The sequence below is a fragment of the Poecile atricapillus genome, chromosome W (assembly GCF_030490865.1).
Source record: "Poecile atricapillus isolate bPoeAtr1 chromosome W, bPoeAtr1.hap1, whole genome shotgun sequence".
Classification (NCBI taxonomy): domain Eukaryota; kingdom Metazoa; phylum Chordata; class Aves; order Passeriformes; family Paridae; genus Poecile; species Poecile atricapillus.
This window is the reverse complement of record NC_081288.1, coordinates 102,472,887-102,486,888: the sequence shown is the minus strand read 5'-3', so window position 1 is coordinate 102,486,888 and position 14,002 is coordinate 102,472,887.

The window sequence follows — 14,002 nt, the reverse complement described above, 5'->3', positions numbered from 1 at the left end:
AAAAATGGCCTAGCGTAAACCCGAGCTGGAACGGCCAGACAGAGGAAGGTAGGAGAAGCATAGTGAACAAAGAATAAGAGAAGCAGTCCCCCGAGGACAGAATATTAGCAAAGAATTTGAGGAATGCCAAAGAAAAGAGGAATCACCCACTGAGTGGTTAGAGAGATTAAGGAAAAGTCTGCAGATATATTCTGGGACTGATCCTAGCCCTTCAGTGGGGGAAGTTTTGCTCAAAAACCAATTTGGGGAAAAGTCATGGGAGGATATTAGAAAGAAATTAGAAAAGATTAAAAGGTAGCAAGAGAAAAGTCTCCAAGAGCTTCTAAGGGAAGCTCAAAAGATTTACATGAGGAGAGAGGATGAGAAACAGAAACTCCAGGCCAAAATACTAGTGGCCACAGTAAAGGAGGCTCAGAAAACACGAACAGGCACAGGGCAAATTTAAAACAGCGCCGAAAAAGCCGCAGGAGTCTCAAAAGGACGGCTCCGCCCCGCGGAAGGATTCCCCAGAATGTTTTTACTGTAAGAAAATAAGACACATTCAGCGGAACTGCCGTCAGAAATTAAAAGATAAACAAGTATTTCAAGAAGATTAGAGAAGTCTTGGGCTCTTTCAGATAGGAATGGTAACAGCAAAAGAACCCTTGATAAAATTAAAAGTAGGTCCCCATCACCAAGAAATAGAATTTTTGGTTGACACGGGAGCTGAGAGAAGCACCCTGCAGAAATTACCCAGGGGGTGCGTGGCAAATAAAGAAAAAGTAGTTGTAATTAGTGCTAAAGGAGATCCCTTCAAAGTTTCTGTAATAAAAGATGTGGAAATCGAATCTCAAAATAGAATATGCCTAGGAAATTTATTATTAGTAGAAGAAGCCGATTACAATTTATTAGGAAGAGATATGATTGTCGCATTGAGTATAAACATTGTTGTAAAGAATTCTGAATTAGTAATAAAGATATTCCATTTAACTCCAAGAGATGAAAGGGAGATTGATCCCAAAGTATGGCATTCAAAAGGGGAGGTGGGGAAATTAGATATTACCCCCATCAAAATTGAAATAGAAAACCCAGAGGATCCGATAAGGATCAAACAATATCCCATCCCAATAGAAGAGAGAAGAGGTTTAAAATTAGTAATTGAGGACCTCCTTAGAGGGGGTACCCTCGAACCCTGCATGTCCCAACATAACACCCCCATCCTGGCAGTAAAGAAAGCGGATGGGAGCTTCCGACTGGTTCAGGATCTCAGGGCAGTAAATGCTAGAACCCGAACCAGGTTTCCGGTGGTGGCAAATCCTTATACTTTACTTAACAGACTCTCACCTGAGGATGTATGGTACAGTGTAATTGATCTAAAAGATGCATTCTGGACTTGTCCTTTGGATAAAGGGAGTAGGAATTTCTTTGCCTTTCAGTGGGAGGATCCTGACACGAACAGAAATCAACAGTTAAGGTGGACGGTCCTCCCCCAGGGATTCGTAGAATCACCAAATTTATTCGGACAGGCATTGGAGCAATTACTTACTGAATTCATTCCAGAGGAAGGGACAAAGCTCTTGCAATACGTAGATGATTTGCTAATTGCCGGAACCATGGAAGAACAGGTCAGAAAGAGTACAATATCGTTGCTGAATTTTTTGGGAAAAAAGGGTTTGAAAGTATCAAAATCCAAACTGCAGTTCACAGAGCCCGAGGTAAAATATCTGGGACATTGGATTTCTCAGGGAAAAAAGAGGTTAGACCCTGACAGAGTGGCCGGGATTCTAGTACTCCCAGCCCCAAAAACAAAAAGACAAATCAGGCAATTTTTAGGGCTCCTGGGATATTGCAGACAGTGGATTGAAGGATACAGCGAAAAAGTAAAATTTTTTTGTATGAAAGATTAAACACGGATAGATTGAAATGGACTACTCAGGATGAAAGCAAGTTTCAGGAATTGAAAACTGCACTCATAACTGCCCCTGTTCTAACCTTGCCAGACACTAGCAAAGAATTCCAGCTATTTGTCGATGTAAGTGGACAAACAGCCCAAGGAGTTCTGACCCAGGAGTGGGCAGAAAAGAAAAAGCCCATAGGATTTTTATCAAAAATCCTAGAGCCAGTCAGTCGAGGGTGGCCTACTTGCTTGCAAGCAATTGTTGCAGTAGCTCTGTTAGTTGGGGAAGCAAAAAAGATAACTTTTGGAGTCTCTCTAACAGTCTACACCCCACACGATGTAAGGAATATCTTACAACAAAAGGCCGAGAAATGGCTAACTGATTCAAGACTTCTGAAATACGAAGCCATGCTAATCAGTTCGCCAGGCCTCAAGTTAAGGACAACTACTGCCCAAAACCCGGCGCAGTTTTTGTTTGGGGAACCAACAGGTGAGCTATTTCATAATTGCATTGGAGCGGTAGAATTGCAAACTAAGGTAAGACCGGACCTGGAAGATCAAGAGTTAGAAGGGGGGGAGAAATGGTTCATTGATAGTTCATCAAAAATAGTAGAAGTAAAAAGAAAGTCAGGTTATGCCATCATAAATGGTATGACCGGACAGATCATAGAATCCGGTCCCTTGCAGGCATGCTGGTCGGCTCAAGCCTGTGAACTATTTGCGCTCCTAAGAGCCCTCAAAGGCCTGAAGGGAAAAAGGGGAACGATTTTCACGGATTCAAAGTATGCATTTGAAGTAGTGCATACTTTCGGAAAAATATGGGAAGAAAGAAGTTTAATAAATACCAAGGGAAAAAGATTAATACATGGAGAGATAATTAAACAAATTTTAGAAGCTATCAGGGAGCCCCAGGAGATATCGGTAGTCCATGTAAAAGGACACCAAACTGGGTGGCAGTTTCACACCAGGGGAAACAATTTAGCGGACAAAGAGGCGAAACGAGCTGCATTGCTGGCGGTAAGTATTCCTGAGATTAGTCCCAAGGAACCCCCAGAAGTATCCGTGCTTCCTTCGGAGAAGGAGCGAGAAGACTTCAAGAAGGTAGGTGGATATTTCAAAGAAAATAAATGATGGTTGCCAGACGGGAGGGAGCTAGTTCCAAAAAGTATAGCGAGAGGAATACTCAGGAGATTGCATGAACAAACCCACTGGGGAACCAGAGCACTGGCTGAACAATTTTTAAAATTTTTCGGATGTAAAGGAATTTTTGAACTTGCCAAGCAAGAGGTACAGGGGTGTGTGATATGCCAGAAAGTAAACCGTTCAAATTCAAAACAAACAAATTGGGGTGGCCGACCGCTTTCGTATAGGTCATTTGAGAGAATCCAGGTGGATTTCACAGAATTACCGAAGATTGGAAGACAGATCAAGGTACTCACTTTACCTCAAAAATCATTAAACAACTGTCAGAAGCATTGGGAATCAGATAGCAATATCCCTGGCATCCTCAAAGCTCGGGACAGGTAGAAAGGATGAATCAAACATTAAAATCACAATTGTCAAAATTATACATTTTAAGTGTGCTTGCTGTAAGCAGATTTGGGTAGCTCATTGCATAAGGGGTAATAAACCGAGGGAATTGTGCTCTAGGTGCCACGAGAGAGAACTAGACCAGACAAACAGATTCCTGATACTTGCAACTCGAGCGGGCCTTTTAGAACTAGACTCTCCGGAGTGGTTCTTGTTTTATCAAAAAGGATTAGGGGGTCAGCTTGATTGCAAAGCAGAACCCTTGGAAATTGAGTGCCGTAAGACCGTGAAAGTACCTTGCAGATTTGAACCGGTTAAAGCGTCTCGGTGGGCAACCTTGAAGCGGAGGTTTGCCATCAGGACATCAAGGGCCCCTGAAGACAGTCCTTGCTGCCGAGAAGATGGTTATCCCCGCCGTATACTTTTGTACGGGCGGAGGGAATGGCAGAGGGATGCAATTGTGGGGAATCCTGATGTCCCTGAGCCTAGTCATGTGCTCAATCAAGGAAATAGAGCCCGAGGTACCCCCAGGGGAGGGTCCCCAGGGGAAGTGTGAGCAGTGTCAGACTGCCACAAAAATCGAGCGCTTGACCGAGTGCCCTTCAGAACTACACGCAGGTATTTGTTGGTTAAACGGCACTCAGTTCAAATTGTGTAAATCAAAAGAGAAAATCTGGTGCTCGAATTCGAGAGCAAGTATCAAGGAAAAACCCATTCGGAACTTGGAAGAAATAGGGGTTGCAATGACCCACTTCCGAAACAAAAGAGAAATAAAGGGAACTCCCCCAATCGAAGTCTGTGGACAGTGTAATAAAACTGTCTGGATTGGGGGAAAGAAACACTCGACATTTCTGGCTTACCACCGAGTTAACCCTACCTGCTACAGTAAAGCAAACTTAAAACCATGCATGATGGGGGGAAAATTGTACTGGGAAGGGAAGAATGTGAAACACGAGGCAAAGCTGACATTCAATAATGAACCCATAATTTTGGAACTATTGAAGTCAGATGACGAGAACTCGTGTCTTCAATTTAACCCAGTGTTCTGTTTTTCAAAAAGATGAAGAAGGATTAGACCCAGAAAGTAAAATAAAAAAAAAAAAAGAGAGTAAAAAGGAGATACTTTCCTTCAAAGGAAAATGTGAAAATAACGAATTTTTAAATGTAATAAATTATTAGGTGGGGGACTGTAATAAATTATTGTTGTATTAAAAATTCGAAGTGTATATAAGACAAATATGTTTTGCAAGAATATAAAAAAAAAAAAAAATATAAAGTATAGAAAAACCTCTCCTCAGAGTAGGACGAGGTTTTTCTCCAAGAAGTTGCTGATTGCCAGCAACGCCCAAGACAACTAACCCAGGCCGGCCCATCAACTCAAACAAACAGACAGGACACGGACCATCAAGAAGACAATGGAACTGGCTCGGGAAATTATCTACCTCCGGACCCAAGCAACGCCCTGCAGATTCCAGTGGGTACAGAAACTGATCAGTGAAAAAGACAAGTTCCAAAAAGAAAGACTTCGCCAGACCTGAACATCCCTGTGTTGAAAAAGCAATCAGGGGAGACAAAAGGGAAAACCCGGCCGAGATACCCATCGGCACCAGCCCGGATTCCACCACCCTGCCATGAAAAACCTAACATTGCAACACACACAGAAACTCCTTTACATATGAGGAGATTCTGGCCGGACAGTAGTTAATGTCTTTATTCTATGCCAGGAAATCCATTCACTGGACAATCAAGGACACTTGGTGAATGGAACCGGCCTGGAATTTTAGCCTGAGGACTTAAAAATCCTATAAAACCCCAAGCCTGAGAGCGCTCAGACGTGGACTTGGGAAACCTACACCTCGGGTGTAGGTCCTGTCCACCCAGCGCTGCGCTGATCATTTTTATTGTGGTTTTTCTCTCTGTTTTTTCCTATGTTGTTTATTAATAAATTTCTCTTTAATTTTATCCAAAAATTGCCTTTGCATTTATAACATTTGTGTCCAGGTCTCAACAACAAATTTCTCTCCCTGGTTTAAGAGCACTGAGGCACATCAGCCCCTAAATTTGTAATTTGTTTTTCTAACACATGGGCATCACCCATCGCTTACCTGTATCAGGAAAATTATACCACAAACCCCAGAGGTTTATGTCCAAAAAGGAGACAGAGGAGTCCTTTTACTTTATTCAAATAAAGGGAGAGGCCATGGGACATTCCCCTGGGGTCTCTCAAATTTTTGGAGGGTGCAGCCTCGCTTTTATCCTAATTCCTGGCCGCTTGTCCCTTCTCTCTTTCCCCATAGGCTGAGGTACTCGAGAGGTACAGACTTCCTGGAACGCCTGATACCTAGGATACCCACCCCCACAGTGCATAATCCCCTTCTTAATTCTTAACCCTTGTGGAATTTTGTGGTGTTTCCCCAGTCTCTTTCATCTTTCAGTAGAATTCATCCCACTGTTTCTGTTATCTCTTAGTGTTAGTTTCATTTTATCAGCAGATCTACAGCTTGTTTGTAAAGACAAACCCATCATTCCTCTCACCTGTCATCCATTATCCATTTAATGGATTAAATCTCCTTAAAGCAATTTCCCTCCCCACACTGCTGCACAGGCTCCTTTTAAAATAAATATTAACTTGTTTGGAAACAGTGCCACCCTTAGTGGCATGAACAGTCCCTAAAACATGGAGTACTTGAGAAAAACCAGTTTTCAGAAGTATCCCACTGGCCCCACTATTGTTGTTGCTCCTTTGTTTTCACAGGAAGAGTGAGGCCCCTCCCCAACAGGACACTCCAAATCACTGTCTGGAAGAAAGGGATCGCAAACTGCTGTGCAAGTCTGGGGGGCTGTCCTTTATTTCTGGTTTTGATCACGCAGCAATTCTGATTGTGCTCCTTTATCTCCTCATGACATAATTTGAATGCCTTTAAGCAACTTTAGCTGAAGCTGGGCCATACAAGAATTATGGTAAGAAAGAGCAGCTTTTTTGGTAAAAAAAAAATAAGAAATTGTAGAAAATAGAGCGGTGAGACAGCAGCCCAGCATGGACAATACAGAATGCTTTTCTAGAGGAAAGTAAAATATTTAGACAATTAGACATTGTTTACTGGGAGTGACCAACCCTGTGCCCTCATCCAAGACTGATGTGCTCATACTGGCTCTGAAGGTACTACAGATCCAGTGCCAAGAGAAACTGGTAACCAGTCACGAGGGATATAGTACAGATGTACAAAACATGCTTGCAGTGAGAGTCTTCTCCAGGGTCAGGCTGTTCAGGTATAAGCAGTTTATTATTTGGGTAGAGGGAGGAAGGGATCTATTTACACTGCCGGCCACAGCTTAAACGTGGTCAGGGAGGGAGAGAAAGAGTGGACAGAGGAATGAGGGAGCATAAGAGAAAAAGGTAATTAAGGGGGTAGAGAAAGAGGGGCCAGAGGGGCTAAGAGCAGAGAATAAGAGAAGTAAGAGCGGAGCTTAAGAGAAGGTAAGAAGTTAAGAGAGGGTAAAAGTAATAGAGGGTAAGAGAGAGGGGAGAGAGCTTAAGAGAGAGAGTAGGAGAAGGGAATCAGTGTAGAGAAACATTTTAATAGAGTAAAAGCACGATATTTTAGTAAAAGCCTGCCTGCACAAGCCAGCCTTTAATCCAAGCGACAATACTAAAGACAGTGTGCTTGAAACTCTCCTAGAGCAGCAAGAATAAAGAAAAACAATAGCCTTGTGTATTGAGAAAATAGTAACTTGCTAAGCCCACGGACCCTGTCGGACCCTATAAAAGTGTGCTAAAGATAGAAATAAACGATGTTCACCATACTTCTGTGCAGACTCGGCTGAATAGTCTGAGCGGTTTTTCAGTATCTGGCACCCGAACAGGGACCTCTTACAGGCAAAGGGATTAGGCGGGTCCATGCGCAGAGAGATGCAGATGCAGCCCGGCGGAGTGGATCCTTGTGCGGAGAGACACGGACACGGATCGGTACCAGATAGGCAAGACCGGACGCGGGCAGCTGGGGGAAACTGGGGGCAGAAGAGTTGAGGAGGGGTCGCTCCCCTCCACCTGCCCGCAGGGCTGCTAGCATGGATGGCTTTGTGGCAGCATGGAAACTGCTTCTAAACATTATCATTAAATGAAGCGAAGCAGTCAAGGATATGGATCTTGGAAAGCTCATTTTATGGGCTAGAGATAATGGGCACAGGCACCTCCAGGTCCCGCTGCTGCCTTTTGCAGTGGAAGAATGGAAAGACATAGGAGATTTGTTGTGGAAAAAAGTGATCAAGGGGAAAATCAGCCATCTGGGTGCTTTCTTTGGGGTTGGGCACGTTCAGCCTGTGAAAGGGCTCACAGGGAAGCAATGTAGCTCGGTCTCGGAACTTTTAAGAACTCAGGAGTGTGCCAGGGCAGGCGAGACCGGGTCAGAGAAGCTCAAGCCAGAAGTTACCCCACGAAATGTGGATGTAGAAATGATGGCGTCTCTGGAAGGAGACGGCGCCAGCCCCAGCCAGGTGGAACCCTGAACATCAGCGGAAATCAGAGCCCCAGATTGCCAGCTCCCATCTACTGTTCACTGGGGAAAGCCATAGGATGTCTCTCTCCCCCCGATGGAGACGTGTCAATGCATTCAGAAGACGGGCAACCACCGGCAGGAGAAAAAACAGTAAATTGTAATGATGCATCAAAAAAAGATCTACTAGGGTGGCAACAACGAATAGAGAGACTTGTGCAACAACTACAAGCTCATACTGAGCAGTCATTAAGTATAAGTGGAGCTCAGTGTTATCAAGAGAAAGCAGCTCCACAGGAAACGCTGAAACAACAGAGTCTGTTCAGCAATGGCAGGATGTGATACATCCTGAACTATCTGCTCCACCTTTGGAGACACTTTTAACACCATAATCTTATTCAAGTTCCAACTTTACTACCCTGGAAGAAGAGAAGACAGATGTAGATTGGTTTCCACCCAGACCAGGAGGGCATGGGGAGAGCACTGAAGTGTGCGCAGAGAACAAAGGCATCCCCAGGGCAGAGGCAGTGCAGAAAAAGCTCCAAAACCACGCAAGACAAATATCAGCAATTACAGAAACAGTTGAGCAGAAACAGGTGGCTCAGACAGCTTCAAAGAGAGACAAAATAGCCAAAAAATCGCTAACTGTATGATATCTAGTTCGAAATTCATCACTAATTAAAAGTTAATAAGTTGCAATGATCACCGTTGTTACCACCTGTCCTTGAGAGGCTTTTTGTGTAACATCACCGTTTTTGTAAAATCGTGCCCTTTTTCCTCTATCTGTGAACAATGAGAGAAACATTGAGAGAAAGAACTACATTTGTTAAAGTTAACTTTGTGAGTTTTTTTTTGCTCTCCATTTTTCCCCTCTGCGAGAGTATGCGGGGAATGACAAAGACTTCATTCAAACCTTTTAGAGATAACAGCACCAGAGCAGCAGCAGAGCGGGCAGTTCACCCCCACCCCCCTCTCTAAGAAAAAGCACCAGGTTAGTACCCAGTTTGTTAAAAAGTCATGATTCATTGGTTTTTTAAAATGTTTTTATATACCCTTTTAGAGTTAATTTTGTGTTTTAAACAGTTGTGAGTTTGTGCAGTTGCAGTTTTTTTGAGTTTTACTACAGAAATTGTTGTGATTCTTTAGAAAGTTCAAAAAACCCCTTTTAAAAAAGATGTTTGATGTGAATGTTGACGGAAGTAGAAGTTACCTTGTAGTAATTAGTTTTAAAACCTAATGTCAAAATATTGAAGGATTTACAGTTGCTAGTAAAACAACCTTGCGATTAATGTTATCTTACAGAAGATATTTATGGTTTAAAAAATACCATAGCTAGGAGAATTTTACTGTACAAGACAGAGTTAAGTTAAGCATATATTACCCATTTGCTTGTTTTTTCCACAATTTCAATAACGTAATTTCAGTGTGAGTCCTTTTGTTATAAAAAACATGTATAACACCATATATACCAATTTGGACTTCAGATTTTAATTAAGAATCAGACTTGATGTTTCTAAAAAGTGCTACAAAAGCTGAAAGGCAATCATTCATTTCTGTGTTGAAATCCTGTGTTGTTGTGGTTTTTTTCTAGTAAAACTGCACTTTAAAATCCTAACCAACTTAAGCATATACTAGGCAAATTCCTGTTATAAATAAGTATTTTTAGTAACATCTGCAATTACTGTGAATTATTCTCAAAGCCAGATGACATGGAATTGTGATGTATTTGTTACATTCTTATAATCTCTATAGTGAATCCATGTTGTTGTTATATTGTGTTCAAAAGGTATATATCAAACTTTCAGTTGCCTTTTTATAATAATAGAGTAAGATTAAGTTATGCTTTTATTTGATATAGATTAAGTGTTAATAGAATTAAGCAAAGTTAAGTTTCATTAAGTTTAAGTTTGAATGTTTTTAAGTTAAGTTTTATAATTTTGATATTTTTTTAAGGTTAAATTTTGTTATTTCCTTTTGTCATAATTAATTTTTACCAGGTTTAAATATCGTTTAATTTAAATTGTTTCACGTTTTGCTAAAGACACTTGTTTAAACTGCAAAGTATAATTTTTTTTTCCTAGAAAGATGAAAATGTCTACAACTGAAACAGCTGTGATAGAACACTGATGAAACCTGCTTGTGGATAGAAGTGAATGCAGTCTGTGACACCCTTGATTTCATTGGGAGTTCTATTGTTTGTTGCAATCTCTGCAGTTTTTGTTTTTTATAGCTTTATTATTTTTCAGTGTTTCCAGAATTCCAAGAAAATGTACCATTGTTGAGGGTCAGCTGCCATGGGAGAGGCTTCAGATTAAACCAACTGCTGAATGGTTTAATTAGTCTGTTACCTAAGGCTTCTGGTCATTTGTTTTGTACAAATGCATTTGAACAGTTTGCTGAGCTTTAAGCATCTCATAGCTGTTATTATTAAGAACCTTGTTTTGAAAATGAGTTAAGAGACATCTTTCCAGTTTAAAGCCTAAGGCCCATACCAAGCCTTGACTTTACCTGGACAGAATGTTTGCCAAGAGATCCAGATGTCTTCTGTACCAAATCAGTATTTGAGTCACTTTTGACTTGGCAATTTGATCCTATTAATATGACAGCTAGATCAATTTTGAAGTAGGCTTGGAGAATCATTTCCGGAGGTGGTTATCCAACCCTTCACTGATTTTGTTGTTCCTTTGCAGACTATGGGGTGCTGGTGCAGTGTTTTAGTAGTTAATAGTAATTTTACATCACATATGTTATTAATAATGTTTATTATTTAATTGATTTTTAACTGCTATAGGTTTTTTATTCATTGTGTATATGGTTTTGTGTTGATATTGATGTACATGATGGAAGTACATCTCTTTTTTTTTTTTAAAAAAAGGGGGGGGGGGGGCAGCAGGAATTGATGCCCTAAAATCATTTGATTAGTGCAATATGTGCATTAGAAATTTGGACCACAATAATGAAATATTTACATCAAAAATTTAGAAAGATCATATAAGCTGAATTTACCATTAAGTGTACTATAGCTAAGTCAAAATGATTCATTAACTTCAAGAGAAGTGTCTGTGTTTTGTTGGCAGGTTCAAAAAGGTCACCTGTTCATCTGACCAGACTGTGTGCCTCTGAAAACATGAGACCCAGTGAACAGGGAAGTCACCACACAGCCTTGGTACTCAAAACAAGATCAGAAGTGGAGCTACCAGGACACAGTTGTGTCCTAAACTACACAGACAGTTTGCCAACAGAAATTTTATGGTGTTATCATGATGTTGTGTCTCTACTAATTTTTTTTCAATTATTCTCTGTTTTAAGATTTAGAAAGATGTGAAGAACAATCTGAACATCGATGCCCTCAGTCAGTCACTGATCGGCTGCCAGCTGACGTCACAGGAGCAGTGGATGTTCCAAGACTGAATTGTGTTAAATCATAGTCTGTTTGTGAGAATAATTTTGTAGAAGATCTAAAAGAGACTCTGACTGTATATAAAAGCAAAATTGTAACTGTATTTTTACCCTTTAAGCAAATTGCTTTCATGCTTAAATTGCACAAATACCAGAGCACGTGTGTTAAAAGTAGTTAGATAATAGTTTAAGATAAAAAGTTTAGCTTGTGTGATAATTGTTATTTGTAGGTTATTGATAATTTTAGAGAAGATATTAGTATAAGGTGTAAGTATTCCCCCTTCAAGAGTAAAAGTGAGCATTTTGAAAGTTCCTTTAAATTTGAAACCTAACTGTGTTTCTGAAAGTGTGGTGTCATTTGCATGGAACAAACTGCTTGTAGTAATTGTGCTGTGTATAGTCCTGACCAACTGTCTGCTAACTAACATCCAAAAGTGACAGAACATATGGGTCACTCTAGCACACTAGACAGGCCAAAAATCAATGTGTTTGAGCCTAGCCACACCTGGAGATCCTTTCCGCACCTGTCTCATAGGAGTCCCTGAATGGGATCCTCAAGCATTTAAAAGTTTAGTTAGTAATGAAACTTGACTGAATCAATTGGCAACGTTATGAGAGTGCAATCGCACTGTTGGCTTCATGTCAAGACAACTTGAAGCCTGCTGACAAACAAAAATTATTGAAGTTCTCAATGTTACCATAGGGCCCCCAGAAGAATTGGACTTGTTAGTCTCCACCAATACCTCAGGTGGATGGATAATGTTTGAGCCCAGACAAAAAGCCACTCCAACAAAGTGATACAACAGTGGGCTACAGTTAACCCTATAGTTGATCTTATCACTAACACCAAAAGTAAAGCCTTTTATTCACGGTGCAATCTCACAAGATTATTACCAAAGCGATTACCTAATGCAATATTTCTAATCTCTGAAAATAGAGCATGGAATGGAATTCCTGCTAGCCCACCCACATAGAGCACCCTGTTCTTTGTTCCATCCAAATTTACACCAGCTGCTGAATATAGCTGGTAAAATAAAAAACATCAAATGGTCAAAGCAAAGCCTGAATAAATTACAATGTGATGATGTTAGAGACCCAGACTTTTAGGGTCGTGGTATAATATGGCTAGCCTCCTTTTTCCTCCAGGAGCAGCTGCTGCTAGAATCTTGTCAACTCTAAAAAAGGTAGCTTGTTGGACCAGGAAAAAACTGAACTTAACATCAACAATGTTAAGTGAACTTTCAGCTGATGTGAGTGGTGTGCGCTGTATTGCAAAATCAAGCTGCAACTGATTTCTTGCTCTTAGCACAAGGATATAGTTGTGAGGAGTTTGAAGGTGTGTGTTGTTTGAATCTTACTGATCATTCAGTTTCACCCCATAGACAACTAAAACAGCTACAGAATGAGTTATATGCCCTGAAAGAAGATAGTGACCCCATTAGAAGTTGGTTAGCCAACTGGGGCATTACTGGATGGTTAAAGTCTCTTGTGCTGGAAGGGGGATGAATTTTACTTATGATGTTAATTGGGATAGTTGTTTTAAGCTGTATGTTATCTTGTATCTGTAGAAGTGTAGAACGAATCGCATCTAAAGCCTGGCTTGTGCAAAAAGAGAAAAGAGGAATTGTAGAGAAACATTTTAATAGAGTAAAAGCACGATATTTTAGTAAAAGCCTGTCTGCACAAGCCAGCCTTTAATCCAAGCGACAATATTAAAGGCAGTGTCTTTGAAACTCTCCTAGAGCAGCAAGAATAAAGAAAAACAATAGCCTTGTGTATTGAGAAAATAATGTAAAACAATATGTATTAACCAATAGTAACTTGCTAAGCCCATGGACCCTGTTGGACCCTATAAAGGTGTGCTAAAGATAGAAATAAACAACATTCACCATACTTCTGTGCAGACTCGGCTGAATAGTCTGAGTGGTTTTTCAATAAATCAGAGTTAAGAGTGAAGTTCTTGTTACAATACATTGTATCTTTTTCTATAGTGAATATTCTAATACCCAGTAACCAACCACTATATGGCACACATTCTATATAATTTACATATAGCCTATAGAAACTACTACATTACCATACAGTGTTACATTTTAAACTCTAAAAGCTACTTTTCAAATTCTTCTCTTGCTGCTTTTGACCTTTGGATTCACTGTCAGCAGAACGGTATTGTTTCATCAACAGGGATTCTTCTTCAGCTGGCTAGGCCATTATTCTTTGGTTATATAGTAACTAGCTCTCAGTTTCCTATAGCTCAAAGCTAGTTTTCATTTCTATTTCAATTCTAGGCTTCATATTTTCAGAATTTTTTGCTAAACAATCATATTCATAAGGTTTCACTGTTTCATCTTCCCCAGCAATATAGGAGAGACACCAGGCAAGGACTGTGCCCTGGATGGCAGCAAGCAGATCAGAATCACAAGTGCCTTCAGGTATGCCATCGGTGGTTTAATCACCATTCGGAGCACAAAGCACAAATTTTCTGACAAAAGAGACTTTGATATGCAGAGTTCACACTAAAGATTGTGAAAAATGAGGTTCGCATATTTTTTATATAGAATTTTAAAAGTTTAATAGAAAGACAATTAGGAGATAGAAACAAAGTAAAATATACAAATACAGCTGTGTGTCTCTGCATTCAGCCAAGAGAGCACACCTTACTAACAAAGGATTGTCCCTTAAAAACAGAACCCTATTACATATT